Source organism: Palaemon carinicauda, chromosome 7 (genome assembly GCF_036898095.1).
Source record: "Palaemon carinicauda isolate YSFRI2023 chromosome 7, ASM3689809v2, whole genome shotgun sequence".
In the NCBI taxonomy this organism is placed as follows: domain Eukaryota; kingdom Metazoa; phylum Arthropoda; class Malacostraca; order Decapoda; family Palaemonidae; genus Palaemon; species Palaemon carinicauda.
The window spans coordinates 87,213,189-87,236,830 of NC_090731.1; positions in this window are offsets into that span (position 1 = coordinate 87,213,189).

A 23,642-nucleotide genomic window follows, 5' to 3' on the forward strand; every position below is an offset into this window, starting at 1 on the left:
ATCAAAATGTTGATAGATGCAATAATTGAAACAAGATATAATGTTGAAATGATTGTCAAAGTTTGTGTAATTTATAACAGTAATGCTTATAAGGGGATTAATACTTTTACAAAATTTAGGTAATTCCTGAATAATCAACAAACTTGTGCAGTATGATGCCAGTTATATAGATTTTTAGGAAAAATATACAAAAAACTTACACATTGAAATATTGAGTAAAATATTATAGCATGAAAGAATGTGGGTCCTTCCGGCTCAAAGTCAAATCAAATTATTATTATTATTAGTATTATTACTAGACAAGCTAGAACCATGGTTGGAAAAGCAGGATGCTAAAACCCCATGGGCTTCAAGAGGGAAGGTAGCCCCGGGAGGAAAGGAAAGAGTAGAGCAAATAAACTAAATTCATATATTGTATAAGAAATGAATAAAAGCATTAAATTATTTTAAGATAAGTAACAATATTGAAATAGATCAGACATATAAATTATGAAATGAAACTTGTATCAACCTGTTCAACAGAAAAGAATTTACAAAATGTTTGAACTTCTAAAGTTCAACTAATTCAAATGCCTAAATAGAAAGATCATTCCACAGTCTGGTCATAGCTAGAATAACTATTTGCTTAATAATTTTTTTGATGGTCAAGTTAACTTAATGTGACCAGTCTCGCTGTAGTTGTTGCGAACTGTGGCCAAAAGGTAGCACCCAAACTGCATAGTGTCCAAATGCCGACCACAACCCGACGTTCACTACACAACAAATATACAACGGTGGAATACCCAAAAAACGGATTTTGAGCGAAGCGAAAAATTTATTTTTGGGTGAGGTAGCCATGTCGTCCTGATGGAAGTTCCTTTGTTAGTAGCTTCCTAGGTTATATTTGACTACAGTGATATATCCCAGAGAATTTACCAAAGGTATCCTGAATTCTAACTCCTGGAGCGAATATCCCTTAAAATTTTACGAAGGGATATCGCATAATATCAGAGGACGTATTCTTAACACGTCGCATAGCTATCTGCACTCCTAATAGCGTTTTCGCTTCGATTAAAGCAACGCTCTTACTGTACTGTAAATAGGCGCCACCCCGCCACCTCGTGGCGCCATCTAGCCATTCTTTGTAGCTTTGTAGGTGTTACAGATACAGTACCTTAGGGAGGGAATCGTTATCTTTTTGTCAAAAGGAGGGCGGGTCCATCAGGACGACATGGCTACCTCACCCAAAAATAGATTTTTCGCGTCGCTCAAAATACGTTTATTGGGCTCAGGCCATGTCATCCTGATGGAAATTTACCAGAGCATTAATATATCTGTGGATTTTCAATAGTGCCGTTCATCTCGAGATAAATTTTCCTTTGGTCTTCTGGACCTAGAGACACTTGATGTTACCGTTATACATCATTCAACTGATCATGTCATATGTCAATGCTTCCTGCCCCCTACAGGGAAGAGTCTGGGTAGACTTTAGGAAAAAACCCGAGGATTAAGAGTTCAAGGAACAGACTAGCAAACAGTTTGTATATTAGTGTCGTTATATACGTAAAGCATAGTTTGTACTTAGATGGTATTGATCTGTGTAGGTTACTGAAAACCTCCCGGGTCTGGTTGTTAATAGAGACAGACAGGTTTATATACATGTAAGAAACCTTAATTCAGTAAGATGAACAGTTTAGTACAATTAGTCCTTACCTGGTTGCATGGAACAGTAATAACCTTAGTTCCTAGTGTTTTCCTAGATATCAATAGGATCAAAAGATGCTCTGACATTTATTCAAGGTTTAGAATATTTGGGGTGAAATGAGATGCAAAGATGCCTACTATTGTTTATTACAAAAATAAAAAATAGAAATCATGGCTGTAATATTCAATTACATTTTATGCTGAATGAATCTGCATAAAAGCATAATTAGTAATAACAGAAATAAAATAAGCTTCACCTGAAAAGGGAACACAACCCACTCTATGGGAAATATGTAAAGATTTCACTGTATTCTGTTGTTACAAGGAACACTATGCATATAAGTATGCATGGCACATGTGTTAGTCTATTATGCTTAATGTCACCTGTGTAGTTAGAACAGTCTATAGTGTCGGCACTAGACACATTACTCACATGATATACCTTAAGAGTCTATCATGTACACCCTTCACTAAAAGTCCCAAATAGTGCACTGTTCTTCGCAGAAGTCAAGCGGCAGGTTTTAGAACACTACCTGCTGCCACCACAAAATGTTTTATCTCCTGTAATTGCTTCGCGTAGTGTTTGAAGAAGACTCTGGATGACTTCCATCCAGTATAAGCGCGAAGGCTTTCAAACGACATAGTCTGAAAGAAATTTAGAAACGAGGCGACTTTCCTCGGATCATGACCTGCGGGTGTAATGTCTGGATCCGCTCTGCGAATAAAATAGGTGATTTTTGCCCTTATCTGTTTCAAGGATAACGTTGAACCTGATGTTTCTCCCCTGAAAAGCTGACCTCCCTTAAAGTCTGAAGTTCGATAAAGATAGACCTTTAGGCATTCCACTGTGCAGAGGGATGCTTCTTCCTTCAGAGGGCAGATTCTCCAGGGACCCCATCTCTTAGTGGGAAGCTTGTTCTTGGTGAGAAACGTTGGGTCCGGAAAGAGGTTCAGTTCTCCGCAGTCTGTGAACTGAATGTGGCCATCATCCCTCGAGAGGGCCAGTATTTCGCTGACTCTGGCTCCCGAGGCTAGTGCAAATAAGAATATCACCTTTTGAGTCAAGTCCTTTAGCGAACAATCTTCATTGTTCAGATTCGATGCTAAGTGAAGAACCTTGTCCAGAGACCATGAAATGAGCTTTGGAGGGGCTGCGGGCCAAAGTTTAGTGCAGGCTTTTGGAATCTTGTTGAAGATTTCATTAGAGAAGTCTACCTGGAAGGCGTAAAGCACTGGTCTGGTTAGGGCAGATTTGCACGTAGTGATCGTATTGGCTGCTAGACCTTGTTCATGGAGATGGATGAAGAAGGACAAACAAAAATCCGTAGAAATATCCTTAGGTTTCTTTGCCTTGACAAAGGCAACCCATTTTTTCCAGGAAGACTCATATTGTCTTCTTGTTGACTTTGACTTGTATTCTTCTAAGAGGTCAATACTGTCCCTTGAAATCCCGAACCTTTTCTTGACTGCTAAGGTGAGAAAATCATGAGATGAAGGTTCCGGGACTTCTGTGATGAAGCTGAGACAGTCAATTTCTGAACTTGCTGAGTCAGAACTGGATCCGGCAACGGGATCAGCTTCAGGCGTAGTTCCGTTACTAGGGGGAACCAAATGCTGTTGGGCCACTTGTGGGCCACTATCGCTGCTGTCCCGTGAAAGGATCTCAGCTTGTCGAGGACTTTCAGCAGAAGGTTGGTTGGAGGGAACAGGTATATCTTGGACCATCTGTTCCAGTCTATAGACATCGCATCCGTTGCTTCCGCTAGAGGATCCTCGTACGGGGCTACATACCGGGGTAGCTTCTTGTTGTCACTCGTTGCGAAGAGGTCTATCTGCAGTCCTGGGACTTTGCGTAAGATGAAGGAGAATAATCTTGCGTCTTGGGACCATTCTGACTCTACTGGGTTGAACCTGGAAAGAGCGTCCGCCGTCACATTGCGGAATCCTTGAAGGTGGACTGCTGACAAGTGCCATCTCTTCTTCTCCGCTAGTCGGAGGATGGCCAGTATTACTTGATTTAATTGAGGCGATCTCGAGCCCTGTTGATTTAGGCATCTCATTACAACCTCCCTGTCTAGAGCCAGACGGATGTGGATCGAACAGCGAAGTTTCAGTTTCTTCAGTGAGAGAAAAACTGCCATGGCTTCCAGAAAGTTGATGTGGAAGGTTTTGAAGAGGGGAGACCAGGTTCCTTGGACTTTCCGATGATGAGAGTGGCCTCCCGACCCTTCCTTTGAGGCATCCATCCGTGTGAACGGTGGCTGACGGTGGAGGTGGTTGCAAGGGTACCTTCTTCTTTAGGTTCTTGACCTCCGACCATGGCTTGAGTAGGGATCGCAGACGATTTGGTATAGGTCTCTAGATCTCTTCGAGCGTTTGATGCGTATTTTCTCCAAACTCCTGATGCATCTTTTAATTGTGCTCTCAACACTGGGTCTGTCACTGAGGCAAACTGGAGGGACCCCAACACACTCTCCTGTTGCCTTCTTGATGGAGTCTCTTGACAGGTCCCGCTATCTCTTTCCTCTTCTTTCATGGAATGGAAAGTCCCAGTGGACACCCAACCACTGGAACGTCTGAGCTGGAGAAAGACGAGACTTTTCCAAATTGATCTTGAATCCTAGGTGTTCCAGGAACTGGATCACTTCCTTGGAGGCTTGCGTGCACTCCTCCTTGGATGCTGCCCACACCAGCCAGTCGTCCAGGTAGGCTACTACCTGAATTCCCTTTAGGTGTAATTGATGAATGACTGCATTCACAAGCTTGGTGAATACCTTTGGAGCTATGTTTAGGCCAAAGGGCATGGCTCTGAAGACATATTGTCTTTTCTGTAGTTTGAACCCTAGGTAGGGGGAAACTTGATGGTTGATTGGTACGTGCCAGTACGCATCCGTCATGTCTATGGAGACTGTATATGCCTGTTTGGGCAAAAGGGTCCTTATGTGTTGAAGCGTCAGCATTCTAAACTTGTAGTTCACTATGAACTTGTTGAGTGGTGATAGGTCCAGAATGACTCTGAGCTTTTCCGAGTCCTTCTTCGGAACACAAAATAGCCTTCCTTGGAATTTGATGGACTTCGCCCTTCATATAACTATCTTGTTTAAGAGTTCCTGAACATATTCTTCCAATATGGGGGTTGAGTGTTGGAAGAATTGAGGGAAGTTGGGTGGAGTTGTGTTCCAACTCCACCCTAGTCCATTCTTGACTAGGCTGTGGGCCCAGGCATCAAAGGTCCAGCAATCCCAAAAGAGGAGAAGTCTCCCTCCTACCGGTAGCATCTCACTTTGAGTGCTGGTTGGAGGATTTACCTCCTTGGCCACGTTCACGTCCACCTCTGTTGCCCCTGCCTCTGGAGGGGTGTTTAGAGGATCCTCGAAAGGAACCTCGAGACTTCGGCCTAAAGGTCGTTGAATGCCTTTCGAAAGCTGGGGTAAAAGCGGGCGACTGTGTCGTCACCGTCTGGGGGACCAGCTGGAAGGTGGTGGTTGGCTGTGCTACCGTCTGTTGCACAGTGGCCATGGGAAGCTGTTGTTGTTGCCTGGGACGAGAGGGCACTCTTGGTCGTTTTTGTCTTCCTTTTTGGCTGGGGACCCTCGTCAGCGGAAGACTTCCTCTTGGAGGACAAGCCCCACTTGGAGAGGAGATTCCTATTCTCTGTAGCGGCTTTGTCCACGACCTCTTTGACCACTTCGCTTGGGAAGAGGTCTTTTCCCCAGATGTTGGAAGCTATCAGCTTCCTTGGTTAGTGCCTCACCGCAGCCGAGGCGAACACGAACTCCCTGCAAGCCCTTCGGGCTTTAATGAAATTAAACAGGTCTTTGGTGACCGTCGCCAGATGAGCCTTGGCGAAGACCATGTACATGTCTGGGGTTTCCGATATGCTTGCCATTGTCTCTAGCCCCGTCTGCAGAGACATAGAAGTGGCAAGACGTTTTTTTGTCTCCTGCTCTCTGCGCAGGAGAAAGTCCGACAACTTGGGGAGGTCTTCACTGAACTGTCGTCCAGCAATGTCTGCCTCCAGCTTCCCGACTGTGAAAGTGTTGTGAACATCTTTCCAGTCCGCATCATCCGATGGAAAGGCGAGGAAAAAGGGTCTACACTCCTCGAGTGTAGGACAGGGTTTCCCTGCCTCAACCGCCTTTAAGCCTGCCTTAAACCCTTTGTCCATAAAGGGAAAGGCACGAGAGGGATCAGCAATAAAGGAAGGGTGCTTTTTGCTGAGAGCCGGCACCTTGGAGCTAGTAAAGGCCCTCTCTTTCAAGGTGTTAGTAAATAAGGCCTGGGCCTTGGGGAGGTCAAGAACGATGACCTCTTTTGGCTCTGTCTCCTCTTTGGACGAAGGTTCCGTCCTCAGGCGGACATAGCAATCCGGATAGGCCCCTTTGCTGGCCCAGAACTCTACATCATTTACTGGGACAATGCCCAGTTTCTCGGAGAGGAAGATCTTCACCCCTGACATCGGCATATGCTCCGCATACCTCCAAGGATTGACGTTAGAGAAAGCAGGAAGATCCTTGATGTTTAGCTTCTTCCGGGCTAAACGCGTCGCCACAAGCTGGTGCATCTCCGTCCGAAGAGAAGCCTCCTTCTTAGATGATTTCTTTTGCATGTCCTGGAACATAAACAGAAGTGAGTGCAACGTACTCGTGATCGAATCTAACTGGGGGGCAGAAGAAGAGGTCGAAGGCACTGGCTCGGCCACCGTAGCAGAAGACACCGAAATCGTTTCGGCTTTCTCGGTCTCACCTTCAGGGGGTACGTCATCCTCCTGTTCCAGCTCTTCCACCAGGAGATTGTGTTCAATCTCCTCTGAGACAACCGACATGTTGTCCTCTAGCTGGATGCCCTTCAAGGCATCCGATACAACAGATTCTATCGGAATCTGGACGAGGGGAATCTCGGGTTGAGCGTGAGGAACGATTGCATCCGAAGATGCCCTAGGGAACAGACAGTCGCTCATCCTCTCATTAGGAAGGTATGGGCCAGAGGTGTTTTTCTGAAAACCCCTGACCCATTTTCGCAGCGTCTCTCTTGCTGCATCCCTTGACTCTGTAGACTTTTGATCATCAAAAGCCTCCTTAACAAGTTTGTCACAAACGGTACATACCTGTGGGTCCCAATATTTAAGAGATCCCTTCGTGACTGCGTAGCGAGCGTGGGCCCTGCACATGTCATGGCCGCAGAAGTTCCTACTGCGGACCCTACAGAAGTTGTTCCCGCACTCGAGATGCTCCTCCTGTAAAGAAAGAAAAGTATATAAGTATTCAGTGAAATTCTCAGATTTCATTATACATATTTTTTAAAAATATATAGCTTAGGATAGGGTAAGCTAGAAAAAGGAAAAGACACCTACTTGTGTCTCCTGCCCAGCCCATTGCTATGACCTCCTTCAATATTGAATACTAAATTCTTAACGAATTTGGGGAAGATAATATCCTTGGATATAAAGTGTCTTCTTAACACTGTCTTCTAGATTCAATATTGGGGGATTGGTAATGGTTGTTAACCATTAAAAAGGCAGAGAGAATCGCTCTCTTAAATGTGATGGTCTCACAATAGGCTGCCCATGAGCACCTTGTAGGTTGGAAAAAATTAGTATGGTCTACAGCACTGACTGCTGGCAGCATGCCGCCAGTACTGCCGTGCCTGCCGGCATATACTGGCATGTTCTGGGCTATGGAAGGTAAGCACTGCCTTCAGGGTGATGGGAAGCAGGTCGCCGGCAGTTGCTCTGCCAGCGGCATGCTGCCAGTACAGTGAGCCCTCGCTACTTCGCGGTTTGACTATCGCGGATTCACGACTTCGCGGATTTTTTTCATAACGCATGTATATACATATATCGCGGATTTTCTGGAAATTTCGAAAATAGCCGCGATATATGAAGACCCCAAATATTTTGTTAATTCCATTGATAATTAGTAATACAGTATCTGCTCTTACTGATGGTTCATTGCATTACATATGACATATAATTCAGTACAGAAAGAAATAAAACACGAAAAGAGAATGTGATCATACGATAATTCAGTATACGTAGTAAAATTAAATCGAACATGAAACGCAAATCAGATGCAGTTTGACGATGGTGTAAGGCTGCTGATGGCTACTACTACAAATGTAATGGATGTGCATCTTTTCCATGAATCTTTTGTATGTATACGTACGTAGTACTGCATCCAATAATATTCTTTGTTGCAAAAATCTCATCTCGAATAAGCGTACATATCCTACAACAAAACAAGCGTAAAATAGCGTACGTAAAGCATACTGTATATAGTACCTTGTATTTGAATTTGTAACTACTACGTAGCATGTAAGACGGACTGTGATTGGTTCCAGTGCTGATAGATGACGAATCAGCTCCCAAGTTTTGTAATCTAGCCTGTGATTGGTGTTTTGACCGCTTCTCCGATCCGCAGCATCTTTTCGCGGCCACTTTGTTTGCCGCTCTCTCGCTGGGTAGATGCTGCTACGTTACTGTGTAACTTTAATCTGTGCTGTGCATGACTGTTTGAAGTTGAACTTTTTGTTGAACTTTCTGTTTAACCCCTACAATGGCTCCCAAGCGTTCTGCTTCTACTAAGGCTGATAGTGAGCATAAACGCCACCAAAAAATGATGACGATTGCTGAGAAGAGAAGGTGACACTTCTCGATATGTTGAAAGAAGGCAGAAGTTACGTGGCCGCAGCCCGCCATTTTGGAGTGAACGAATCCACCGTTCGCTACATTAAGGACGAGGCGAACATTAGAAAGACGGCTGCCATCACCTTTAGTAGGTCAGCGAAGCGAGTTGTTACCGCTCATAATAAAACGATCGTCCGTATGGAAGGTGCTTTAGCAGTCTGGATTGCCGACTGCCGGAAGAAGAACATAGCCTTGGATACGATCACCATCCGAACCAAGGCTTTTGGGTTTGTATGAGAATTTTGTGGCAAAGGAACCTCAAGACGACGATGGCGACCATGCTGAAGAAGACGAAGATGATGTACTAGATGAACCTCAAGCAGGGACATCCACTGATTCCCAGCCTCAGAAACAGTGTTTTTCCGCCAGCAAAGGATGGTTCGCGAAGTTTCAGAAACGCTTCGGCCTGAAAAGCGTTCCCCTGCATGGCGAGGCTGCTTCCGCTGACACTACCGCTGCTGAAACTTACGCGAATGAGACATTTAAGAACATTATCACTGAAGGTGGATACAAGCCCGAACAAGTGTTTAATATGGATGAGACCGGCTTGTTTTGGAAGAGAATGCCGTCGCGAACTTTCCTGTTCAAAGAAGAAGCCAAAGCCTCTGGCTTTAAAGCATTCAAAGATCGTGTTACCCTCGTGATGTGTGGCAATGCTGCTGGATTTTTGCTAAAGCCGGGGCTTATTTACAAATCGAAAAACCCTCGCGCTTTGAAAAATAAAAACAAGAATCTCCTTCCCGTGTACTGGATGCATATAGTAATCCAAAAGCATGGATTACGAAGATGCTGACCTCCAACTGGTTCCACCAGTGTTTTATCCCGCAAGTCAGTAAATATCTCTTAGAGAAGGGCTTGCCATTTAAGATCCTTCTCCTTATGGATAACGCTGGTGGACACGCAACTGATCTGTCGCATGAGGGCATTCAGGTCGAGTTCCTGCCACCCAATACAACGTCATTAATTCAACCGATGGACCAGGGGGTTATCAGGGCGTTCAAGGCCCTCTACACGAAAAATACCTTGGCGGACCTCGTTGCGTGTGTGGATGCTGCCCAAGATGATGAGGATGAAACATTCAATTTGAAGGCGTACTGGCAGAAGTACACAATAGCCACGTGCCTGCAGAACATCCAGAAGGCACTGAAAGAAATGAAACCTGCTACTGTTAATGCGAGCTGGAAGAAGTTGTGGCCCCAGATTGTTTACGATGACGAGGGATTTACACCTGCTGAGATTCAACACTCTGCAATACGGAAATCTGTGCAGTTGGCTGCGATAATTGGAGGTGAAGGGTTTGGCGACATGACGACTGAAGACGTCGACGAGTTGTTGGACTGCCATTCCCAGCCACTAACTGACGCAGACCTCGAAGACCTGACGAAATCAGCCAGTGAAGAAGACAGTGAAACACAGGAAGAGACCCAAGAAAATGTCGAAGAAACGTGCTTAACATTAGAACGGCTTGCCAAGCTCTGCAACCTTGCGAAGGAGTTGAAAGAATTGTCGCAAGAGTGGGACGAGGATATGGTTCGTTCTATGCAATTCTGCAACAAAATCGATGAAGACATGACTCCCTACAGGATGCTCTTTGAGCGAATAAAGAAGCAGTGGCAGCAACTTCCGATCACAATGTTCTTCCAGCCTCGCAAAAAAGAGCCAGTTCCTTCTGCTACTATGCCTTCGGAAGAAATTAAAGAAGTGTCCCAGGAAGAAGTTGAAGAGGTGTCCTAGGAAAAGACACCTCCGTCTGAAGAGACGTAAAATACTATCATTGGCTGCACAGTAGAAGACATCATCAGCTTCATCATCATCATTTCTACTGTGCAGCAAATTCATCGCCATCATCATTCAAGTTTTTCTTCAACTTCTTTCGTGGTGAGTACAGTAACAATCTTTATTTTTTTATACTACTTTAATATTCTAACATTTTAATATTTGTGCCTGTTTTAGTTTAGGGTACTGTAGTACATGCATTAAGTGTTCTGTACATTAAAGGGTAGTTTGTTAACAGTACTACGTAAAGGGAAGGTTTTAAAAGTCTGAATATACATGTTATAACCTATCATATTTTTTTGTTTATTACATTTAAAACAATCTCTCTCTCTCTCTCTCTCTCTCTCTCTCTCTCTCTCTCTCTCTCTCTCTCTCTCTCTCTCTCTCTCTCTCGTAAATTATCATTCGGTCATTAGCGGCAGTTTGTTATTGTTGATTAAATGCCAAAAAAAAAAAAATAGATAAATTGTTTTCCTGGTTTGCTACGTATGTAGGATTTTATATAGATACGGTAAATAATATTTGTAATAACATATTTACTAAAAGCTTTTAATATCATTATTTATCACTTTCATCATGCGCGTTTAATGCCTTCATTTGTTTATTACGATCGAAGATGGAGCGTACAGTAAACGAATGGAAGGTTTCCGTTTCAGGCGGCGTCATAAAGAAAAACATTATATAAATGGCATTCATTTAATTTATTTGGAAGTCCTAAGAAAAATTAAGTAAAACATTGGTAATAACAAAATCAACATATAATCAATATAATCGATGCAAAAACTAACCTACACACAGATGTGTAAATGCGTTTGTTTCTTCATTATGATCAGAGATAAACGTAAACAAAACATTGGTTGTCATTTTTTATCGTGCTTTTTGGCGTGTTTAGGAAACGCATGATATAAAATCGCCTTTAATATTTGTGCCTGTTTTAGTTTAGGGTACTGTAGTACATGCATTAAGTGTTCTGTACATTAAAGGGTAGTTTGTTAACAGTACTACATAAAGGGAAGGTTCTAAAAGTCTGAATATACATGTTAAATAAATACGTAAATATGGTGTCCCTGCTTCGCGGATTTTCAGCTATCGCGGTCGGGTTTGGAACCTATCTACCACGATAAACGAGGGTTCACTGTATTGCCGTGTCTGCCGGCATTGCCGGCATGTCCCGGGCTATGGAAGGCAAGTACTGCCTTCAGGATGATGGGCGGCAGGTCGCCACAGTTGCTCTGCCGCCGGCAGCCAAAGGGTCCCTCTATCAAGTAGAACCCGGCAGCAGCCGGCGGTTAAATGTCTAGACTTTGGGTGGCCGGCCGCCGGCAGACAACATAGTTGCCGGCGGCCGGTCAGAGTATGCCTATTGCCGTTGGTCGTCGATCAGTGGCGGCAGAGCTAACTGCCGGCAGGCGTCCAACATGGCTGCCAGCAGCTGTAAGCTGCCGGCAGTTGGCCCAGAATGAGGAAAGGCAAAGGAAAAGAAGGATGGAGGAAGGCAAAGACTCTGCCGTGCCGGCCTACATCCGGAATGAGGGTTCAAATGGAAGGGGGAATTAAATTCGGGCTTCCATCCGACCATATCCCATCCATATTGGTAGCATGGATATGGAAGGCAGTCCAAGGGAGGGCTGAAGAACACTCAAAGAAAGATGAGGGCTCCTGCCGGCAGCCGGCTCAGCCGGCGGAAGGCAGGAGACCTCAGGCCAATTCTTCAGACTACCCATAGGGTTGAATATAATTTAGAATGACAAACAGGGTGTGTGATGGCTAGGCCAACACAAAAGGGACAGCAAGGGAGGGGCAAGGGTCCTATAGGTGAGGTAATACCCGAAGGCACTACCGACCTGGGCGATTCTGATCCCATATTAGACGACCTCATAGTTGGGGAATTCAATTCCCCAGGTTGGGTTAGTCTAGGTGAGAAGGCGGCACCCAGGACGCAATCTCAAAAGGGAACGGAATCTCGTACCAGAGATCTTAGGCAGAGGAAGAATTCAATTCTTCGGCTTAAGATCTACCAGCACAGGACTGTCTGCTAGGCCAAGGGAGGAGGAATTGTCATATAAGACCTCCAGGGTATGGCCTAGGGAGGTCTAGCCTCCTGTAAAGACAACCTAACCTGACTTGGGAAATCATTTCACCAAGACGGCGGATGCCAAACACAGACGTTCTACTCTGATGTCCCGTTCTAAGCTCAAAACCGACTCAGTGGTTAAGAGAAAGAAACAGAACGCCCCAGTAAAGATTTGCCAGAACTCAGTTCAGGGCAAAGCTAACCGAGGGTAGCCTAGGCTAGTCAGAAGGAAGAGGAATTGCTCTTAAATCCCGCCAGGAGATTGGTATTGGCTTGAAAGGTATAGGAGGTGTCAGTCTCCCCTTAAAAACGGATTTTGAGCGTAGCGAAAAATCTATTTTTGGGTGAGATAGCCATGTCGTCCTGATGGAAGTTCCTTCAAAGGTAGCTTCCTAGGTATATTTGACTACAGTGATATATCCCAGAGAATTTACCAAAGATACCCAGAATTCTAACTCCTGGAGCGAATATCCCTTAAAATTTTACGAAGGGATATCACGTAATATCAGAGGACGTATTCTTGACACGTCTCATGGCTATCTACACCCCAAACAGAGCTTTCACTACGAGGGGAAAGAGAGCCAAGAATAGGGTGAGTCATTCCAGAGACATCGCTCACCACGAGTCACTACTGTACCGCAAATAGTGCGCCTGTCTGCCACCCGAGGCGCCACCGTCATTCTTTGTAGCTTTGTAGGTGATGCAGATACAGTACTATAGGGAGGGATTCATTATCCTTTTGTCCCAAAAGAGGGTGGGTCCATCAGGACGACATGGCTACCTCACCCAAAAATAGATTTTTGGGCTCAAGCCATGGCGTCCTAATGGAAGGTTCCTTTTTGGTAGCTTCCTTGGGTATATAACTACTAGATATTCCCAGAGAATTTAACCACAGGTTATCACAGAATTCTAACTTCTGGAGCGAGTATCCTAAAGGTTTCCCTTTAAGACATCGTATATCAACAGGGGACGCATGTATTAACGCGCCACATAGCTATCTGCACCCCACACAGAGTTAACACTTCGATGTGTAGTGGCGGAGAATAGCTGGGGAGCCGTTCCACAGCTAATCTCGTTCGTGGCTACTTTTGGTACTCGAGACGTAAACAAACGGGCGCCATTGCTAAATGACGTCACGTCCGTCCTCATCCTTCGCTTAGTAGCTTGCCTTACTAGACGGATTTTTCCCTGTGCGTATCTTATCGACTTGCATCTCAGCCACGTCTCTACTCTCGGCCTCGCCTTCTTCTGGAAAGTTGAGTACAAGGTTCCAGTATTGTTTAAATAAGCTCTGACCGTAAAGTAACTTTTACTTTTCGAGATATTTTATGTTTTGTGGCAGAGCTGTGCTGCTACCGGACCCGCCATTTTATGGCGTCGCTGTTGTTTTGCATGCCTTATTTAGCTAGCCTCAACAGCGTTTTCCGGCCTCATTAACTAATCGATACTATTAGTTATTTAGTCTTCATAGCTAGGAACTTTATATATCGTGTTTTGACGCTCTTTTATTGGTCATCGACTGACCCCATACCAGTTCGCTAGTCTAGCCCCTAGGCCAGAGTGCCTATCATCAGTGTTCATGCATGATATATTTCAGTGATCCTAGGTTTAGTTATGAAGATAGTGGCATTATTTTATGATACTGTTTACTGTGATGCAAGTGTTTTCACCTTCAGGGACCATATAGGGGATAGGTTTGACAGTGTGCCTCTCTAACCTAACCTAATTGTAGGCCCCCTATATGCTCCCTTCACCCCCTGCCTTAGGGCATTCCCTCTGCGTAGCCTTGCTCCCCCTACCACGTAAGGGGATCAAGCTCATACCAGAGTACTTATCGCTTCTCTGTCCTCCCTAAGGGAATGATCCCCCCTTAGGGCTGCGTCCGAGAATGAGGAACGGCCTGCCCTTCCTCTATTGCTGAGGCTAGGCTTCCTGGCCTTCCCTGCAATGCGATACGTCTTCCATCCTTCCTAGTTCAGGGTGTAACATCCCTGCTCTGGGTTAGGCTTGGGGGGAGTTAGTTCTGTGCCTTGCTGAAACGGTACCCATGCACCGTTCTCAGACAGGCTGCCTAACCTTAGGCTAGGGAGCGTCCTCCCTTCCTTGGTGGCCGCTTTGGTACAGAGCCTCTCCTATAGAAGACCCTTCTTCTTCTCCCCTCCCCACCTATCTCTTGTATGGCCTAGCCTATACTTAGGTTAATCTATACCCATCTGTCCCCTGTCCTACAACTCCTCCTTAGGGTGGAGTGATAGGGCTACCTTGAGTCCCTGTGTGCAGTCCGCTCTGGTACATATACCCTTCATAGTGTCCTATGGGGTTAGCCACTGGATGCGTTTTGTCCGCAGGTGTTCTCCCCCTCTTGGGTGTTCCCTAGCCCTCCCTTGGGCTACCCTGGCTCTCGGCCGCCTGCGGCCCCTGCCACTGGGTGATAGGGCTAGCCTCTATCATGGGTACACCCATTCAGGTGGGATGTCTTGGGGTCCGTGTCCGTACCCCTACATCCCTCCTTCTGTCTCTTTCACTGTCCCGGTGCCGGTCCCTTGCCGCCTCCTCTGTCGGTGATACCCACCTCCCACCCTTGGTGACACATTCCTTGCCCCCTGGGCCGCCAGTCCTCCGTGTGCCGGGGGACTGCCGCCTCCCGTCGGCGTACAGCCGATGGCCTTCCCTCATACCTCATAGCTTCGGTCGTCCGTCCATCGGTCCGGCCCCCGGAGTGCCGGCATCCACTGCCAGCAGTCCGGTCCTGCTATAGCCCTTCCTTGTCCCTGTCACCAAGCCGGCAACCTTCGGCTGCCGGAGCCTCCGCTTCCCACCGGCGTGCCGTCGTTGTGCCAGCGGCCGCCATCCTGGCATTACTCCTGACATATATTTGTCTTCCCTAATGCCAGAAACTCTGCTGGAGCGGCCTCCGGCGTGCCGTCGGTCTGCCGGAGCCTTCCGGAGGCGTCAAAGCGACTTGCACCCCTTCTCCTAGCTATCATCTCATGCTGATAGCCCCTACATTGCAACCAGATGGTTTGACTACATAAATAGATAGGTATTGTCTTACCGTTCTATTAATAACCATGCTGTCTTCTTGCATATCACAAATTTCCAGCATGCTGTGTGTATCTTAGCACGGCTGGTTGCCGGAAACCGTTACCCTATGGGATTGTCTACATTCCCAATTCTATGGTCTGAGTGGCCTCAGTCCCAGTTTTATATCCTTGGCAATTCCTACTAGAATTCCCCCTGCCTCCCTGGCAATCTATGAAGAATTCTGCCCTGTGCCCTCGGTCACAAACAAAGTGCCTATGGATAAGGTTACGGTAACCAGCCGGGCGGGTTACACGGAGTATGTGTCTATCTCCTTCATTTCCGCCCACTCTCAAAAACATCACATTGTTTATATCACTTAATATTAAGTTAAAGATTAATCCTTTAATATTTAACTTTAGAATATAAGTCATTCTCATGACTGCCCCATACTCATGTTCTCTTTCTCTTACAGGAGGAGTACGTGAAGTGCGATCACGGCTTCTGTGCAGTGAAGCGCCCGCACTTCTACGGGCATACGGCGTGTAGGACCCACGCCCCTTGCGCCAACAAGAAAGGCGATCTGAAGTTTTGGGACCCGCAGAACTGTACAGTCTGCAAGGACCGCCTGGTCGAGGCGTTCAATAATCCTCCCTCAGCGGAGGTTAGGGACGCTTCTCGAGAGAAGCTACGCAAGTGGGTGCGTGGCTTCCAGAAGAACGCCACTGGACCATACCTTGCCACTGAAGACTTGAGGGCCTTGCTTTTCCCGAAGGCATCCCCAGACTCTGTGGTCCCCAAGGATCAGATCCCCACCGTCCAGATAACGGTGGAACCCGATGTAGTCATGGCCCAGTCCATGCACGAGTGTCGCCTGGATACCGACAACGCGGAACGCATGTCGGAAGTGTCGGAGACCACGGAGAGGAACCTCATGGCCGAAGAACTGGACTATGAGGAAGACCAAGTGGAATACACCGAGTCGGAGCAGGAGGTCGCTCCGCCTTCCACCCCCGCCCCAACTCCTACACCGACGGATGTATCACTCCCGTCTACCTCCGCCACCCCGGACCCCATCCCATCCAGCGCCCAGGAGATGTTCCGTATGCTCGAAGCTCTTATGGACAAGAAACTCCGTGAGACACACGAATACATCAGGACCATGGGAAGTTCAAAGGAGCCGAAAAGGATTTCGGTTAAGGACCTCCCGTCATGTTCGGACGCCAACCCCTGGAGGTATGCCGAGCACATGCCTATCACAACGGGCAGGATCTTCGTCAGTGAGAAGGTCGGCTCGGTTGCCCTGGAAGAAGTGGAATTCTTCCCGAGTTTTGAGGCTTATCCGGACTGTTACGTCCGACTTTGATCCGAACCTGCCTCTAAAGAAGAGACCGAACCTAAGGAGGTGATAGTGTTCGATCTCCCGAAGGCCCAGGCTATGCTGGCCAATGCTTTTAAAAGTAGGGGTTTTACCTGCTCAAAGCTTCCGGCGCTGAGCAAGAAGCATCCTACCTACGTCGCACCAGACGATGCGATCCTCCCCTTCATGGAAAAGGCCTTCGCTGCGGTACACAAGGCAGTGGAAGAAGGGAAACCTTGCCCTGCACTGGAGGAGTGCAGACCCTTCTCCCTGATTACTCCCCCCGATGCTCGACACTTGAAAGATGTCCAGCATACCTTCGTGGTGGGGAAACTAGAACCTGACGTTGCTGGACGTCAGTTTAACGAAGACCTCCCGAAACTTAATGACCATCTCCTTCGTCGGGAACATGACACGAAGGAAAGGCTTGCCGCATCCATGTCCCTCCAGGTACAGCTCGACGTCATGGCCGGTGACACTAGAGTCCCCGATCACTACATGGTGCTCGCCAAAACGCATTTGGCGACTGTAGTTAAAGACCTGTACAGCTTCATGAAGGCTCGTAGAGCCTGTCGTGAATTCGTGTTCTCCAGTGCCACAGTGAGACACGAACCCCGGAGGCTGATTTCCTCCAACATCTGGGGTAAGCACCTCTTTCCCTCTGCCCTTGTGAAAGAGATCATCGACAAGGCCGCCACGGAGAACAGGAACCTTCTCCACAAGTGGGGCATGTCGAAGAAGAGGAAATCCTCTCAGGACGATGGCCCTCAACCTAAGAGGAAATCCTCCAAGCAGAAACCCCAGCAACATAAACAGAGACGGCAGTTTCCGGGATCCGCTACTCCCCAAGTGGCAGCTCAGCCACAGCAGACCTTTCAGCTGGTCACCCAACCGGTCTTGTCACAGTCGCCGGTTTTCACCCCTGCTTTTAAGCAACAGACGACTACCTTTCGTCCCAAAGGTAGAGGCTCAAACAGAGGTGCAGGCAGAGACGCATCTCGCCGTCCCTCCAAAGACAGAGGAGGAAGGGGAGCTAGCGGCCGAGGCAGTAAACCCTCGGGACACCAGAAGCAATGAAGTGCTTCCGGTGGGAGGAAGACTCCGCCAATTCCAGGATCGTTGGACCTTCGATCCCTGGGCACACAGCGTCGTCAAGAAGGGTCTAGGCTGGAGTTGGACTCAACCACCCCCAACCTTCCAGCAATTCTTCCAACAATCAACCCCCCCTTCTGGAAGAATATGTCCTAGATCTCTTGAACAAGAAGGTGATAAGGAGGGTAAAGTCAACCAGGTTCCAAGGGAGACTGTTTTGCGTCCCCAAGAAGGACTCCGACAAGCTCAGAGTCATTCTAGACTTATCCCCCCTCAACAAGTTCATAGCGAACAACAAGTTTAAGATGCTGACTCTTCAACAGATAAGGACCCTTCTGCCTCAAGGTTCCTACACGGTCTCCATAGACCTGGCGGATGCCTACTGGCACGTTCCAATGAACCACCACGCTTCCTCCTACCTAGGATTTCGACTCCAAAGGAAAAGCTACGCCTTTAGGGCTATGCCCTTCGGCCTCAACGTGGCTCCACAGATCTTCACAAAGCTGGCGGACGCCATCGTTCAACAGCTTCGCCTCCGAGACGTCCAGGTGATGGCCTACCTCAACGACTGGCTAGTCTGGGCTCCATCGCCCGAGGATTGTTTAAGATCCTGCAACAAAGTTACCCAGTTCCTAGAACACCTGGGATTCAAGATAAACGCGAAGAAATCTCGCCTCTATCCAGCTCAGAAGTTCCAATGGTTAGGAATCCAGTGGAACCTTCAGTCACACCGCCTTTCCATTCCTCAGAAGAAAAGGAAGGAAATAGCAGGGTCTGTCAAGCGACTGCTGAAATCCAAACGGATCTCAAGATGTCAGCAGGAACGAGTTCTAGGCTCTCTACAGTTCGCCTCAGTGACAAACCCAGTGCTACGCGCACAGCTAAAGGATGCCGCGGGAGTCTGGGGACGTTCCGCATCCATCGCTTGAAGAGACCTCAAGAGATGGCTCCCAAACAGACTTCGGGTGCTCCTAAAGCCGTGGTCGGAAGCAAAGGCCCTGAAAAGGTCCATCCCTCTTGAACACCCACCTCCATCACTCAACATCCACACGGACACTTCGCTGGAGGGTTGGGGAGGTCACTCCCACCAAAAACAGGCTCAAGGAACATGGTCTCCCCTATTCAAGACGTTTCACATCAACATCTTGGAGGCCATGGCGGTCCTTCTAACTCTGAAGAAACTCTCCCCGCCTCCCTCGATCCATATTCGTCTAACCCTAGACAACTCGGTGGTAGTTCGATGTCTCAATCGCCAAGGCTCAAGATCGCCCCAGATAAATCAGGTGCTTCTGACAATCTTCCGTCTGGCAGAGAAGAAGAAATGGCACCTGTCTGCAGTTCACCTACAAGGATTCCGCAACGTGACGGCGGACGCTCTATCTCGGACAAGCCCGATAGAGTCGGAATGGTCTCTAGACACAAGATCATTCTCCTTCATCTCTCACCAAGTCCCAGAACTTCAGATCGATCTCTTCGCAACGAGCGACAACAATCAACTTCCTCGATATGTGGCCCCATACGAGGACCCCAAGGCAGAAGCAGTGGATGCCATGTCACTGGATTGGAACAGGTGGTCCAAGATCTACATGTTCCCTCCCACCAACCTTCTGCTGAAAGTCCTCTGCAAACTGAGAACCTTCAAAGGAACAGCAGCCCTAGTGGCTCCCAAGTGGCCTCGGAGCAACTGGTACCCCCTAGTCCTGGAGCTACAACCAACGCTGATCCCTCTCCTGGGCCCAGTTCTCTCCCAGCAAGTACAGAAGTCGACTGTCTTCGCTTCATCATTGAAAGTCAGGGACCTTCATCTCATGATTTTCTCTCCCTAGCCGTGAAGAAAAGGTTCGGGATATCGAAGAAGAGTCTCGACTTCCTCGAGGAATACAAGACCGAATCCACACGACGGCAATACGAATCATCCTGGAGAAAATGGGTCTCATTCGTCAAGGCAAAAAATCCTACGGAAATCACCATCGATTTTTGCATGTCCTTCTTCATTCACCTTCATGGACAAGGCTTGGCAGCCAACACGATTTCTACTTGCAAATCGGCCTTGACTAGACCACTAATGTACGCCTTCCAGATTAATCTGTCCAGCGACATCTTCAATAAACTGCCGAAGGCATGGGCTCGTCTACGCCCAGCACCCCCACCAAAACCGATCTCCTGGTCCCTGGACAAGGTGCTCCATTTTGCCTCCAACTTGGACAATGATTCGTGCCCTCTCAAGGATCTGACTCAAAAAGTTATTTTTCTTTTTGCTCTTGCCTCAGGAGCCCGAGTCAGCGAAATAGTGGCATTATCAAGGGACGAGGGTCACATTCTGTTTACAGATTCAGGAGACCTTACCCTCTTCCCGGATCCGACGTTTCTCGCCAAAAACGAACTACCCACCAAAAGATGGGGCCCTTGGAGAATCTGCCCCCTGAAAGAAGATGCCTCTCTATGTCCAGTAGAGAGCCTCAAGGTCTATTTTCGTAGAACTTCTGACTTTGGTGGAGGCCAACTCTTCAAAGGAGAAACATCGGGCAGCGACCTGTCACTGAAACAACTACGAGCGAAAATCACCTACTTCATTCGCAGAGCGGATCCTGACAGTACACCCGCAGGTCACGATCCTAGAAAAGTTGCATCGTCTCTGAATTTCTTTCAGAGTATGGATTTTGAAAGCCTTAAGAGTTTCACAGGCTGGAAATCCTCGCGTGTTTTCTTCAAACATTATGCGAAACAAGTGCATGAAGTCAAACATTTTGTGGTAGCCGCAGGTAGTGTTATGAAACCTGCACCTAACTCTGCATAGAACAGTGAGTTACTTGGGACTCTAACTCCTCGGGTGCCTATGTTGACCCTCGTGTGATACGTAGTGATTTCGAAGACACTTAGTGCTTTTCATATACTGTTCTTCTCCCAGGTGAAATGTCATAGTCGTCACATGAGTGCCGCATGCCTAGAGCATGATGTGTTTTCTTTTTAAAGACTGACGTTCCTCTGGAATGAGTGCCTACTAATAATTGGAAATTCTCTTTCAGATTCAAGAGCAAGTCTTTCATTACTATGTACATTATAATTTGTTGTAAATTACTTTTACATACTTATTGCATTTAATTACCATATTCTGCAATTGTGAAATAAAATTTCTATTTTATTACCTGTGCGTCTCAATCCGCTCCTACTTATACTATGAAATACATGACTGTCATAGTTTTATTATCCCCTTCCTCTTATATACGATGAAGATTACTAAGGATTCAATCCTTATTATATACTCACCTCTGCAATGTAATATTCCTACCCGAATACTTACTTACATCATGCCTTCGAGACCAGACGATTCTCTCTCTTCACATACAGTGCCTAACCACCACTTGTCTGCTTTTGAGAATGTTCCTATATGAATACCAACCATTCAGTCTTGTCTCCGAGTTCTTCATGTTCTCCCAGCAAGGTGGGTAGCCCTTCGATGACCACTTTGATCTTCAGCATGGTCCGTTGGGGCTTCACTGCCAGGGGGGCAGGAAGTTTTCTTCCCTACGGTTCCTCTATTGAGATTACTATGCTAACCTGTTCAAAGCCCTCAGCACTTACACTACAAGGGGAAAATCTACCACGATACATTAATTCTCTGGTATTCTTCCATCAGGACGCCATGGCTTGAGCCCAAAAAACGGATTTTGAGCGAAGCGAAAAATATATTTTTGGGTGAGATAGCCATGGCGTCCTGATGGACCCTCCCTGCTACTTCGTCCAGTTTTTCAGGTCCCACCCTGTACTGCTGTATCATGGTGATCGGCAAGCAACTGGCTACAGGATGAGGACGGACGTGACGTCATTTAGCAATGGCGCCCGTTTGTTTACGTCTCGAGTACCAAAAGTAGCCACGAACGAGATTAGCTGTGGAACGGCTCCCCAGCTATTCTCCGCCCCTACACATCGAAGTGTTAACTCTGTGTGGGGTGCAGATAGCTATGTGGCGCGTTAATACATGCGTCCCCTGTTGATATACGAAGTCTTAAAGGGAAACCTTTAGGATACTCGCTCCAGAAGTTAGAATTCTGTGATAACCTGTGGTTAAATTCTCTGGGAATATCTAGTAGTTATATACCCAAGGAAGCTACCAAAAAGGAACCTTCCATCAGGACGCCATGGCTATCTCACCCAAAAATAGATTTTTCGCTTTGCTCAAAATCCGTTTTTTGAGCATTTTTGGGCTCAGGCCATGTCGTCGTGATGGAAGTGTACCAGAGCATTAATGTGTCTGTGGATTTCCAGTAGTGCTGTTCATCTCGAGCTAAATCTTTCCTCTTCGGTCTTTAGACCTAGAGACATTGATGTTGCCATTATACATCAATCAGCTGATCATAAAATATGTCAGTGCTTCCTGCCCCCTACAGGGAAGAGTCTGGGTAGACTCAAGGAAAAAAACCCGAGGATTGTGAGTTCAGGGAACAATCTAGCAAACAGTTTGTATATTAGTGTCAACATATACGTAAAGCATAGTCTGACTAGGATGGAAATGACTTGGGCAGATTACTGTAGCTCCCGGGTCTGTGAAGAGATGGACAGGTTTATATATGTGTAGGAACACTTTAAACAGTAAAATGAACAGTCTAGTACAACAAGGTCTTACCTGTTTGCCTGGAACACCATGAATCTTAGTTCTAGTATTGACTTAATTATCAAAAGAGTCAAGGATGCTCTGACTTATGCATTTAAAGAATTGTTTAAATGACTATTTGAATAAATATTTGGGGCGAAGGAGACGCAAATATTCGTTCTATTGTTTATTACAAAAGAAGAAATCATGGTTGTAAACAATTACAATGTATGTTGAATAATTCTACATACGAGCATAAACAGTAATAACAGAATAAAAAAGGGGTTTGCCTGAAAAGGAAAATATTAGCCACTCAAGGGAAACATGCAGTTACGTTCTATAATCTGTTGTTACTAAAACACTGTGCATATAAGAATGCCTGGCACTTGTGTCAGTTTATTATGCTTAATGTCACCTGTATAGGGAGAACAGTCTTTAGTTTTATCACTTAAACACAAAACTCAACACGATATGTCTTACGAGTCTATCGTGTACACCCTTCACTATAAGTCCCTAATAGTGCACTGTTCTTCGCAGTAATCGAGCAGCGGGTTTTATCACACTGCCCGCCGTCGCCACATGAAACTTAATTTCTTGTAATTGCTTCGCGTAGTGCTTGAAGAAGACCCTCGAGGACTTCCATCCAGTATAAGCACGAAGACTTTCAAACGACATTGTTTGGAAGAAATTCAGAGACGAGGCAACTTTCCTTGGATCATGACCTGCGGGTGTACTGTCTGGATCCGCTCTGCGAATGAAGTAGGTGATTTTCGCCCTAATCTGTTTCAAGGATAACGTTGAACCAGAAGTCTCTCCCCTGAAAAGCTGACCTCCCTTAAAGTCTGAAGTTTTACGAAGATGGACCTTTAGGCATTCCACTGTGCAGAGGGATGCTTCTTCCTTCAGAGGCCAGATTCTCCAGGGACCCCACCGTTTAGTGGGTAGCTCGTTCTTGGCGAGAAACGTCGGGTCCGGAAAGAGGTTCAATTCTCCATTGTCTGTGAACTGAATGTGGCCATCATCCCTCGAGAAGGCCACTATTTCGCTAACTCTGGCTCCCGAGGCTAGTGCAAACAAGAATATGACCTTCTGAGTCAAGTCTTGCAGCAAGCAATCATTATTCAGGGTTGATGCTAAATGAAGAACTTTGTCCAAAGACCATGAAATGGGCTTAGGAGGAGCTGTGGGCCGAAGTTTTGCGCAGGCTTTAGGGATCTTGTTAAAGATTTCGTTGGAAAAGTCTACCTGGAAGACATAAAGAATTGGTCTGGCCAGAGCGGATTTACATGTAGTAATCGTATTGGCTGCTAAACCTTGTTCATGAAGATGGATGAAGAAGGACAAACAGAAGTCCGTAGAA